Below are 12,542 nucleotides of genomic sequence, written 5' to 3'. Positions count from 1 at the left end.
ACTACTCCGCCAGCCACGTTAATGTGGAGAGGTACACATTTTACAACTAAGGCACCATTTGAGGGTTTGCACCTTTAAATATGCATGGAAAACAACCCCGTTGGTTTGCTGCAGGAGAGGGGAAGAAATGGACGTACATAAAAGAAAGGAAAGGAAGGCAGCGAGCAAACGTGGACTCGGTCACTGGCAGAGAATTTCCGTGAAAACTCAAATCCTTTTAAGGGTATCTCAAGCATCCTTCGCTCTTTTTGCAGTCTCACAGTGTCCGACCATATTGCCAGGTGAAATGCTACAGTTGCCATAGTTACGTCAGTCTCAGCACTTGTGTTTACTGGGATCTCAAGTTCAGGCTAAATCGACAAGTTCTTGAAAAGTCATTTGTCATTTGCATGTTTCCTTAGTTGGTGCTCTTTTTTGGGGGGAGTTGGTGAGGGATTGAACCCAGGGTCTTGCCTACACTTAGACAAGTGCTCTACACTGACTTACACCCCCACCTGGAACACTGCATCCTCACCTTCCCACATAGATTCTATTTTTAGTAAGACCCTACGAGTGGAATTCCGTATTGCTTCTCAGTTAATTCATTTTTCAGTGTAAAAAAAGCACTCATAACTAAGATATATTACCTTCTATGGAATATAAATAATTCTGATTTCGGTGACTCATGTTGCCCGGGCCAAACAAACCAGGGGGGGGGGTAAAATCTGCACACAAAAGAGTAATAAAACATTATTTCTCCACATCTGTTTCCACAGCATTAGGAATTCCAGTCTTGCTCAAAACTGTCTAACAATTTGCCAGCTTCTTTCACGTTCTGTTGAGTTGGTGCTCGAAGCTTTACATAGCAGTCGCTATCTCTTTTTCTTCCGCATCCAGCAAGGACTATCCAAATGCCAGAGAGGTTCGACTCTCACTGCTCCACCTGAGAGCTCTTGGGAAACTGAGGCCCAAAGACCATTCTTTTTGTGACTGGAGAGCTGGTTCTGTGTTCAGAGAACTTGTTCTTCCAGAGGGCTCAGGTTCAATCCCCAGCATAGTTCCAGGGGCTCAACCACTGTCTGCTGATGCCTGGGGGTACCAGGAATACATGTGGTTCACAGGCAAACAGCAGGCAAAACATTCATATGCATAAAAAAATCTTAAAAACAATTCCCCCCATGTGCCGTAAACGGCATTTAAGTATTTCAGTGAAATATTACTTTTAGTTTTTCCTTGCTTTTGTTTTGATAGCATCCGATTTTTAGAATTCACGACTGGACCTGCACTGTGGCTCAAATTAGCCTGAACAACAGGGAATTTGGGGAGACGCGGTATTAGAACAGCAGTCATGTTGTTTATTTCTCCGAGCTACTTCTTACCTTCAGCAAAGCTTGGCTGAGCTTATGTTTCCTGATGGTGTGTGTGTGTGTGTGTTTGTTGTGCGAGGGTGTTCACGCCTATGCATGGGAATAATGTGTGAATGCTGGTATGGAGACCACAGGTTGATGTCTAGTTTTGTTCTCAATAATGATCCCCCCCCCCCCCCCCCCGCCAGATAGGGTCTTTCACTAAACCCGGAACTTGCTGATTCAGCTAGACTGACCTGCCACTAAGCCCTGGGGATCTTTCTTTCTACACAGGCCTTCCTGTAATAAGTACAGGCAGGTCCAGCTCTCTCTCTCTGTCTGTCTGTCTGTCTGTCTGTCTGTCTGTCTCTCTCTCTCTCTCTCTCAATGTGGGGATAGACTGTAAATTCGATCTTCATGCTTGTGTGGCAAGGGCCAGTTCTTCTGGTACTGGACTTGCACTTTACAAAGCCTCTTGGTTCTTCCTAGTCTGTGCACACTTCCCCAGAAGTCCTCTTGGTCTGTACACAAATGAACTCCTCATGGGGCAGGCCATCCCTCCTCAGGCAGATCCAGGGAATTTGGGGTTCGAAGGCCATGATGTCGGCTCAAGAATAATTATATACATCTCTAAGCAAACACCCCGGCCCGGGGAGCAGCATCAGGTGGATCGATGCATCCACAGGTACCTTGTCTTTTGTTAGGCTCGGTCTTTGCAAAGCTACTCCCTTGCTTCTTAGCTTTAGCTTGTGACCTCACCACACACGGTCCATCCACATGGGGCGGCTAAGCATGTGTCTTTGGCCAGATGTTCGTGGATGTGATGGGCAAGCACGCAGTGAAGTGTCTGGCCAATGGTTTATGGGTATTTATCAAGCTGAGCGAAACATCTTGACTCTGGTCATCCTCACGCGTGACACTGTAGGCCCTCCGTTGTTTGAAGGATCCTCTCAGGAGAGTCGTTGTCTGTTCTACCATTGTCTTTGTAAATTAACCTTCACTCTAGTTTCCTTCTCCCTGCTTGGGTTTGCTGTCCACCCTTGTCTGTGCGGCTGGCCTCGGCACAGCCACCTCATCCCCGATGTCCTCTCCTCAGTGGAGCGAGACTTTCATAGCTGCTTTCTAATTCTCTGACCTGTGGTGGGCTTATGACCCTTGGTGACTCACCGATGACAATAGAGATCTTAATGTCATGGCCAGCCCAACCAGGGCTTTCCATGTGTCACCAGCCTCCTGAGGAAAGTGTGCCAAGTGCCACACTCACTGAGGTTTGCAGGACCCGTTCCCAGGAGCTCCACCTCTCCTGCTGCTCTTCTGGGACGCTGTCTACTCAAATTCGGACTGGGAAGAGTTGGCGATGGCTCAGAAGCCCACAGGCAGAGGTACCGTTATGAGGAGGCTAGCTCTCAAAAGGAGGCCGTCTTCCTAAGGAACCTGTGCCATCTGCCTCCTTCTACTGTTCCTCTCACCCTGTGGTCACTATCCACATAGGGAATCTGGGTTTCCAGGGCCCAGGCTTCGTCCAGACTGATCCGGGCTCTGAAGAGTTAAGAGCAGAACCTGGGTGGATGGACAGGGTTATTACTTATCATTTGGAGAGCCCGGCAGGGGTTCCTCCCCCGTTGGCCACATATTACTTTCACATGATGTCTCTTTCACTCTGGCCACAGAAAGGAGGGTCGGGGGAGGCAGGGGGATTAGAAGAGAATTTCTCTTTCCTTTTACAAAATATTTAGAGAGTCCTTATGTTTTTATTTAGCAGCAGGAATCTAGGGTAGAAACAGACTCTCAGCAGTAGCCAGTTGAGGGTTGAATTTTTTTTTTTTTTTAAGTAAAATTCTGGATGATAGAAGCATCTAGGTTCCTTTCTTTCTTTCTCTTTCTCTCTCTCTCTCTCTTTCTTTCTTTCTTTCTTTCTTTCTTTCTTTCTTTCTTTCTTTCTTTCTTTCTTTCTTTCTTTCTTTTGTAGAGAAGGCAGTGAGGGGAAGAGATTAAAACACACTTTTTGGAGGAGGGCTCAGCTCTCATGGCCAAAATACGAAAGATCAGCTCCATGTGCGTGACTTAACTGTCCAGGAAACGAGAATCGCAAGAGACTCCAAACCTGAAGTTGTGCTTATAGCTTCAGCTCAAGTAAGAAAAATGAGGTGAGGGGAGTATTCCACGGTCTTGGGTGCAGGGGAAAGGCATGGAGAAGCCCCCCCTCCGGGGGGGTGCGGCAAGGAGACAGAAGGGAACTGCATCTTTAAGTCTGTCCTATGGTTATACATATTTTTCTTCTATGAATGGGTTTCGCTGTAAATTATAGCTTTGCTCGTGGTCCCTTGGGTCAAAAGAAATAGTCTTTAAAACAGAAAACAGCTCTGATTGGTGACTTGCCTTCTTCCCTCCCCAGCCCCCTTCCTAATTGAAAGCAAATGTGCAATATATTGGATGCTGGGATCCTTGGCTTGGGCCCAGGAATCCTCAGAATGTGAGGTTTCTCTCAAAGGCATCTTGCATCAGCCTGTGGATGTATGCCTACCCCGGGGCTCCTTCACCGGCAAAGTGGAAAAAGACGTGGTTCAGGAGAAATTCTTCTTTTGCGTTGGGGGAACGTACTGGATTATAACCGTTTTCTTCCTTTCAAAACTGGGCGTCCCTGGACTGGAAGTAAGTGATGTGGCTCCTTCCTCCTCCCCCGACCTTCATTTTCTTTTCTAAAAAAACGAAAGTTCTAAGTGTACTTCTCTTGGTGTGTCAGGAAAAGTTTTAAAAAGCGGCCGGAGGACAGTTTGAATCGGGGCGGAAGGGCAGGGAGCTGGGCTCTACAAGACTCAGGACCAAGGCAGATCCCATGTTTTGGGTCTGGATTTGTGTCAGGGAGGGAAGAATAGGCGCCAATATCCAAAGAAGGCTGAAGCGAAGTCCAGGACTCCATAGCAGCTGCAAGGTACAATAAACAGTTTTAGCAGAGTTGGAAATGTTGGCAGGCAAGACAGGCCGATCGCAGAGTCAAGCTGCTGGAGAGAGGCAAGCCAGGAGCTGTGTTTTCAGGCTTTGAGTTGGTGGTGTTTGAGGGACCTGACTTTGGGTGAGAACACGGCCTAGCACCTTTTGTGATTTAATTGTGGGAAGGGCGACTGTGGAGGAGGGCTTGGGATGAGGGGTGGCTTCACCTTTGGTCTTGGGTGGCTGGGCAGGAAGTCCAGCCGCCTGGAGGGTTTGTAGTGGGTGACACGGATCAATCACTTCCCAGACTCTTCTTCCTGGCGCTGGGGGCTTTTCTTTTTGTTATCAGAGGGCCAGGCTGCTTGCAGTTGGGACCCAGAGTTCTGGCCTACCCATCTAAGGGACAAGTTTTCTGAGAGTGGCAGATGTACTCAGGTCAGCCATTTGAGGAGAGTCGTGAGTACTCAAGGCAGTGGCGCCTTTAGCACCATTTTAACTATTAAGCTTCTCTTATCCTTCTTGCCTTGGAGTCTGGAAAAGGGTCTTTGCCGCCGTCACTTCTGACCCTTTCATGGCACAGATTTCAGAATCGATAGCGCGGCCAGAGTGCCTGTTGCCCTCCACGCCTCTGCCCTCAGGCTTATTTTTAAGATGTAGAAGAGACAATGGGGGCAAGTCATCTCAAGGACGTTTATCAGCAATAAAAAGATGGTAGACGTGGTTCATCAGCTAGTGGTCCGTGTGTGTGTGTGTGTGTGTGTGTGTGTGTGTGTGTGTGTGTGTCTATATTGGTGTGCGTGTGTGCACATGTGTGTGCACGTGTGTATGCAAAACGAAACAAAAATTTTTTTTTAACATTTCCGTCCTCGCTCTAACCAGCCTCCAGATATTTACCTGGTATTTGATTGATTGTCCATGGTTCTGTAAAGGCATCATTCCTGTCTTATAGGAAAGGACTTTAAGACAGAGAAGTGAAATGAATTGTGCTAAAACGTTGTTACATCTGGAGTCCTGGACTCCGACTCACTGTGGGCAGTTCTCCTATCTCCCACTCCACATGTGGACTTGCTTACTTTTGGAGTCACTGGGTGACCAGGAGGTACCCATGCCAGGCTAAGGGAACAGTTTGGACCCGCACTCAGAGAAACACTTACCTGGGTATCCAATGTAGGTTAAATTCCAGGTACTGGATATCCTTTTAGCTTGGTGAGGCAGAGAGCTGGGGACTTTTAGAGTTGGTAGACCCAGGCTAGGTTCTGTCTCTACCGTTTAGTGTGTTCTGCACTTCAGCCTCTGTGTTCACTACATGGAAATAAGAATACTCTTGGGTGTTACTGTTAGACTCAGACATGAACACATTCTATGAAGGGCTTCATTAGGTCAGCTCTTATGGTTGAAATGTGACTGAATGCACTGGAAGTCATCCTTTGACAGTTGCTGCAGACCTGTGGGACTATAGGCAAAGCTTTGAAATGGCGAGGGGCTCTATCTTCATTCCTATCTTTCTGTGTGTGCATACGTGCACGTGTGTGTCTACATGTGCACGTGTGCAGGTGTGTTTGTGTTATGTGGAGACCAGAGGTCAGCCTCAGGTGTCAATCCTCAGGAATGTTGTTGTTTTTGAGATAGGATCCCTTGTTGGCCCAGTCTCACTGAGTAGGCTAGGCTAGCTGGCCCCTGGGCCCTGGGGATCTTCCTGTCTCGGCCTCTGCACTGTTGGATTCCGAGTGTGTGCCTTCACCCGGCACTTGAATGTGTGTTTCAGGAGACTGAACTCGGGTTCTTATGCTTATGTGATAAGTACTTTACAAATTGAGGTATCTCCCCAGGCCTTCATGCCCTCTTCTAATAGAAACAATCCTGCCTCATGGGGAAATACTCTTGGATTTACTCTCTGAAAATTTCCTTTTAGGTCTGGTTTGTCTATGTTTCCTCACCCCAAGTGGAGTAGGATGAAGGTCAATAGATTACTTTAAGCATCTCTGGATCTGCACTGTCTCTGGGTGAGAAAGGTTTAGTCAGCAGGAGCTTCATAGCCAGCTGAGGACAGGTCCTGAGCTCAGGAACGTTTTCTCACTGGCAAGTGCATCTCCCTTCGTCTTCTACTTCACACTGCCTGTTCTGAGCCTGTAATCAGAAAAGTTGCTGTGTTTCCTGAAGTAGGAGTTGAAGGCTAGCATGTGGAAGCTTCCTCCTCTGTTTCTGCTTAAGATAGAATTGCTTGTATAAATGTCACAAATCAGAGAAGTTGAGAAGGTGTTTCTAGAATCTTAGGGTCAACAGTCTTCCTGTCCAAGGGCCAAGTGGAAGCGCCATCCAGAGAAAGTCCTTCATTGTCTCTCCTCCACAGCCTTCCTATATCACTTTCTTCCTGTCTTACACAGTCACTTCTGGGAGTAGAAGCCATTTGGATCTGTATTCCGCACCGGAGATTTAGTTCTAACCTTTCCACATGATAGCATTTTTTAACAGATGTTCTAATAAAGACAGAGTGCCTCCGGCCTATCAATGTCACGTCACATACATTTACCTTCAATTCAGACATCCAGCTCAAGTTCCTTTGGAAGATGCACCTTCTGGTATTCTATATCACCTCAAACACCAAGCTGAGGCCCAGCTAAAAATAGACTACCACTACATGCTAGGTGTGCTGGCTCACGTCAATGCGGACTTGTCTGCAATGCGAGCACACTAGATTCTTTATGTGCTTGGCCTGCTGACAGCTGTGTAGCATATGAATTGGTTGACTCTTTCCCCACAAGGCCATGAACGTGCCCAATCTTCCCAGGCATCCTAGAGCAACTGGATTAAAATCCTCACAGTGTGTTCTTACAGCTGAGAAGACGATGTTTTAATAGACTCGCTCAGCAGGAATTCCGAACCTCAGGTAGGCCCTAAGGACCTCTAGATCAGTTAAATCAAGACACCCAAAGGTGGAAAACAAGAGTGGACAGTTTGTTACTCGGGTGATTCTAACGTGAAGCAGAGATAAGGATTCGTGCTGGCGTGAGTCTAAGGCATTTCAATTCAATTCTATTTTTTTTTTCTTTCCCCAAAGTAACAGCTCAACAAAGCCATCTAGATAACTGTCCAGTGATAGCCACTGGAACTCCAATGACCTGATGGTGAAACCGATGGACTCTAAGCTGTTTCTTTCATTCCTTGTATTTGCATACATCTGAATATATTATAACCAAAGCTGTATGCTTTATAAATAATTTTGGCTATAAACAATTCTGTTGTATTGATGGTCATTCTAAATTTTGTATTCTGTTCTTACTGTCTTACATAGAACCATCAAGTGTTTCCAACTTTCTGTAATTCTTAAGAGATGGCGAATCCTGTCATTTGACGTATTGTGTACTTGCTAGCCGGACTCTGACTTCATCATGTAAACACAGGGGAAGGTCAGCTTTGAGTAGTGTCCTGGCCTGGAAGATGAATGCACAAATAAAGAGATTGCAAAGATAAGGTTAGACTGTTGCCACAAGGCTGAGCTCCCATGGTTCTTCTAGAAACTAAGCTTTGTGGATGGTACATTCTTGTCACTGGGTTTCAAGCCTGCCTTAAACCTTTGGTGAGCCCTTTAGACTTGCCACTCAGAGGCTAATGCTGCTTGGTGCTCTACCGTGAGAGACAGGAGGGAGGCATGCAATGAGAAGAGCTTGCCAGGTGACTGTCTCTCATATTATGAGATTTTGGTCTCAACACCATTATTTTCACGTGTATTACTTGGGAAGCCTTATCTTCACTGAGGTACACCCTCACTTGTCTTACTCATCCACTTTTGTTCTCTCCCTTTGGTGGGGGTGGGTGGGTCAGATAAGGTAATGAATGAAAAGCTGGAAAGCATTGCTTACACATAGATGGGAGGTGGGGATGCCCTTTGGTTTCTTTCATAGGAAGCTGTCCAGTAAATTTTGCTGAAGATTTGTTTAGGGTCTTTTGTAAAGACCTGATCACAGTGTGTGTGTGTGTGTGTGTGTGTGTGTGTGTGTGTGTGTGTGTGTACATGTCTGTATGTAAACACTGAGGTCAGAGATGGCCCTTGAATCCCCTGGAGCTGGAGTTACAGGCAGTGATGAGCTGCCTGATGCATGTTCTGGGAACTGAACTCAGATCCTCTGTAAGAACAGCCCGTGTTATTAACCACCGAGCCACCTCTCCAACCTCTGTGTTTAGGGTCTTCTTAATGGCATAGGAAACTTGGATAAATTGAGATGGGAGATGGAGTAATCTACTGCTTTTTAAAAAGTGTTTTCTTTTTAAATTTAGTACATTAGGAATTTATAAAACAAGAAACAGATAATCTCTGAATTATCTCCCCTAAGGCAAAAAGTTTCTCATTAACTTTTCTTCCCAAATAGTGTTATTCTTTAAAAGCCACGGGTGTATTTTATGAAAATGTTAATTGATGCATAAAAGCATGTTTCTATCTATCATAAATTATGTAGCATTCTGGCACCATCTACCCTAATTCTGGTTTTCTCTATTGATTTAGTAATTCTTCAGCAAAAATATTTATTCCATATCTATCCGCTAAGTCCTACATTTTAGTGATTAGAATAATTTTATCACTTCTTTCTTTCTTTGCATGTGTATGTCCATACTCATGTGTGGGTAAATCTCTCTCTCCTCAAGTAGTCTAGCCTGGTCAGCCAGTGAGCCCTAGAGGTCTGCCTGTCTCTTCCTCCCCAGGACCGAGAATTGTAAGCACGTACAACCATGCCAGTTTCTTTCTTAAAACATGGACTCTGGGCCTCCAACCTTGGTCCTTATGCTTGTTCAGGAAGCACACACCAATGAATGGGGCCATCACCACTGCTTGGTCCTCCATGTCTTTCGACAGTCTTTGCTTTAGGTTCTGGGGCATAGCTCACGTATTTGGACAGAAGCTGATTTGGAAAATTGTTATCCAGGGTTAGGTAATACATGTTTGTGCTTTCGGGTTTGCAGAAGTTTGGTTAAATAGCTCAGCAATGGGAATTCAGAAATGGGTCCCGCACGTGATAGGAGAGCCAGATGTTTTACAAGAAGACTGAAAAGTTTGTGTTTTATTATTCACAGTTTCCTTTAAAAATTACTAGGTTTTATATTTTATAGCAACCTTGGCTCTACAGAGTAATTGAGAACAGAATAGCAAGTTCTCCTATCCCTCTATTGTTCACATGGTTGCCCTGCCGGCCCCATCTTGCATTGGTAATTTTTTATTTTTATCAATCATTCATTATGCACTTATTAAACATTTCATGTTCTCTGTTAGTTATTATAGAAGTATAAAAGAAATAAATCACATTGATTTCTTTCCAACCATGTATAATGCTACGTGTTCGTAGTTTAAAGTCCTGTTTGTTCAAACAGCTGCTGTGCCCTCGGTACATGCCTAGCAGTGCTAGGGGTGGGACACTGTAGGCATCTGTCCACTAATGCGCGATGACTATGGCAACAGGTGAAGAAGGATCTGGAAGTCAAACATTATCTATGTCTTCAGGACTTAGGAGACACAGACACACCCAGCAGTGGCAGAAGAAAATCTCAAAATCAATACAAAGCAGTTCCTAAGCTGGGGGGAGGGGTCAGGTGTCAGCACAGGCAAGCAAACCACACCCACAGGGCCAGCGCCTTGGCTGGGGAGGACCAAGGGCAAGTGCTGTGCTTCTTATTATCTCTATTTTTTGTGTCCTCTCCATCAGCAACAAGTCATGCTCATCACTCCACATCTATATCAAAGACTAAAAACAAACTCTCCCAGCTCATGGCAAGGTGGGATGTGTGTGTGTGTGTGTGTGTGTGTGTGTGTGTGTGTGTGTGTGTGTATGATTGAGTGATTGTGTGTGTGTGACTGTGTATGTTTGTGTGTATTGTGATTGTGTGTGTTTGTGTATATGATTGTGTGATTGTGCTTGTGTGTATGATTGTGTGATTGTGTGTGTTTGTGTGTATGATTGTGTGATTGTGTTTGTGTGTATGATTGTATGTGACTGTGTGTGGGTGATTCTGTGTGTGTAAGTGTATACATGTGTGATTGTGTGTGTGATTGCCTGTGTGTATGATTGTGTGACTGTGTGTGTTTGTATATATGATTGTGTGATTGTGTGTTTGTGTGTGTTTGTGTGTATGATTGTGTGATTGTGTGTGATTGTGTGTATGATTGTGTGATTGTGTGTGTTTGTGTGATTGTGTTTGTGTATATGATTGTGTGATTATGTTTGTGTGTATGATTGTATGTGACTATGTGTGGGTGATTCTGTGTGTGTAAGTGTATACATGTGTGATTGTGTGTGTGATTGTGTGCTTTTGTGTGTCTGATTGTCTGTGACTGTGTGTGGGTGATTCTGTGTGTGTGAATGTATGTGTTTGTGTATATGATTGTGTGTGACTGTGTTCGGGTGATTTTGTGTGTGTGATTGTGTATATGTGTGATTGTATATATGATTTTGTGTGTGTGTGTGATTTCGTGTGTATGTGTAAGATTGTGTGTGTATATGTATGTGTAATTATGTGTGTGATTGTGTATGTGTGCGATTGTGTATGTTTATGTGTGTATATGATTGTGTGTGACTATGTATGTGTTGTGTGTATGGTTATGTGTATGTGTATGATTGTGTGTTTGTGTATGATTGTGAATGTGATTGTGTGTGTGATTTTGCCAGATTTAAAGAACCATCACTCCAATACACACCCCTCACATTGCTTACTGGGGGGAAAATGAATTAAGATTTTGGTCTGTAAAAGGAACTCCCACCCTGGCAGTCCTCATGGGAGCTGCTTCTAAAAGCTTTGCCATCCTGTAGCTTCACAGAGGCTAATAAAGCTGAGAAGGTAGGTCAGTGTTACAAAGATCCTTACAGGGCAACAGCCAGTCTAACGGAGAGGGGGTGGGAGTTACGGTCTCTCAAGAAGTGTCGACTCTTACTCGTGACCAGCTGCGGCTCTGCTTGCTTGTTCATTGTTGAGTCAGGCTTTGACTCTGTAGCCCAGGCTAGCCTGGAACTTAACTATATAGCTCAGGTTGGCATGAACCCAGAATGATACTTCTGCCTCACCTTCTCAAGTGCTAGACTTGGCCAGTGTGCACTGCCGTACCTGGAGCTGACACTTTTCTAATCTTAGAATGTGTGGATTCCATAGCTTTAAAATGAAGAGGTTGATGATAATGTAAAAGTGGCGTGAGAGGAAATTAAAGAGAAACACACATTGCTGCTTGCTAGCCTGGTTGAATCGTGATGTACCCAGAAACAATTGCCTTTCCAAGTTAAAAAAATCCAATTCCCAACCCAAGCCCTAGTAAGTTATTTTGTGGATATCAACAAACTGGTGGCGAAGCTTATGCGGAGTTCTGAGTGTGTGTGGTGGTGCATACCTGTATCCTGGCACTAGGAAGGCTGAGGCAGAAGGATTCTGTTCAGGGTCAACATATAGTGATATCCTGCTTCATTAAAAAATGTTTATATGGAGAGTCAAAATAGCCAGCATAGCTGACTGTACTGATAAAGAATTCCAGTTGGAGGGCTGGTACCACATGACTTTAGGGTTCTCTGTGAAGCTACAGTAATCTAGGCCGTACAGTGCTGTCAAAGAACAGATAAACAGTTGTGTGTAATAGCATGGAGAGCCCTAAATAGGCCAACACAAATATATTCAGAGAGTCTTGGACAAAGGAGTAAGAGCCGGCAAAGACAAGGAAGTCTTTTCTCTTAGCAAGCACAATGAATCTAGACAATCACTGCCATCCCTCACAAAAGTTAACTCAAAGGCTATCCCAGACCCAACGGTACATTTGAAACTACACGAAGGAGATAGTCTATAATACCTTCCTTCTTGTTAAAGACAATGTCAAGATAAATGGGGATATCAGCCACAGATTAGGGGGAAATATTTGCAAAAGACGTGGTCTAAGAAACACAAAGAAAGGAAACATCCAACTGAGAAGCAAACAGACAGAGGCTTAAAAAAAACGATGAAATAGTTGAAGTACACTTCAAGAGATCAGACGGCAGGTGAGCAGGTGAGAAGGTGTCCAACTGCACAGACCACTAAGGAGCTGCAAGTTAGGTTACGGCAATATACACACACACACACACACAGACACACACAGACACACACATGCACACATGCACACACACAGACACACACACAGACACACACACAGACACACACACAGACATACACAGACACACACAGACACACACAGACACACACACAGACACACACATGCACACACACATGCACACAAACATGCACACACACATGCACACACACAGACACACACACAGACACACACAC

At 44.9% G+C, this 12,542-nt stretch overlaps 1 protein-coding gene across 6 annotated transcripts in view; it reads left to right on the top strand.

Moving 5' to 3' along the window:
• Positions 1 to 2,976: 2,976 nt before the first annotated feature.
• Ddr2 (discoidin domain receptor tyrosine kinase 2) overlaps positions 2,977 to 12,542 on the top strand; it is a 124,621-nt gene continuing 115,055 nt past the window's right edge. Inside the window, exons 1-2 of one of the 6 annotated variants that reach the window (XM_063272617.1) lie at positions 2,988 to 3,458; positions 3,721 to 3,977. The gene's annotated coding sequence lies outside the window, so the exon portion shown is untranslated. The other 5 variants (XM_006250227.5, XM_008769761.4, XM_006250229.5 and 2 more) reach the window with 5 other exon arrangements.

The sequence above is a fragment of the Rattus norvegicus genome, chromosome 13 (assembly GCF_036323735.1).
Source record: "Rattus norvegicus strain BN/NHsdMcwi chromosome 13, GRCr8, whole genome shotgun sequence".
NCBI lineage: Eukaryota > Metazoa > Chordata > Mammalia > Rodentia > Muridae > Rattus > Rattus norvegicus.
Note: the sequence above shows the minus strand (reverse complement) of the source record. Positions and strands in the feature narration are given on the sequence as shown.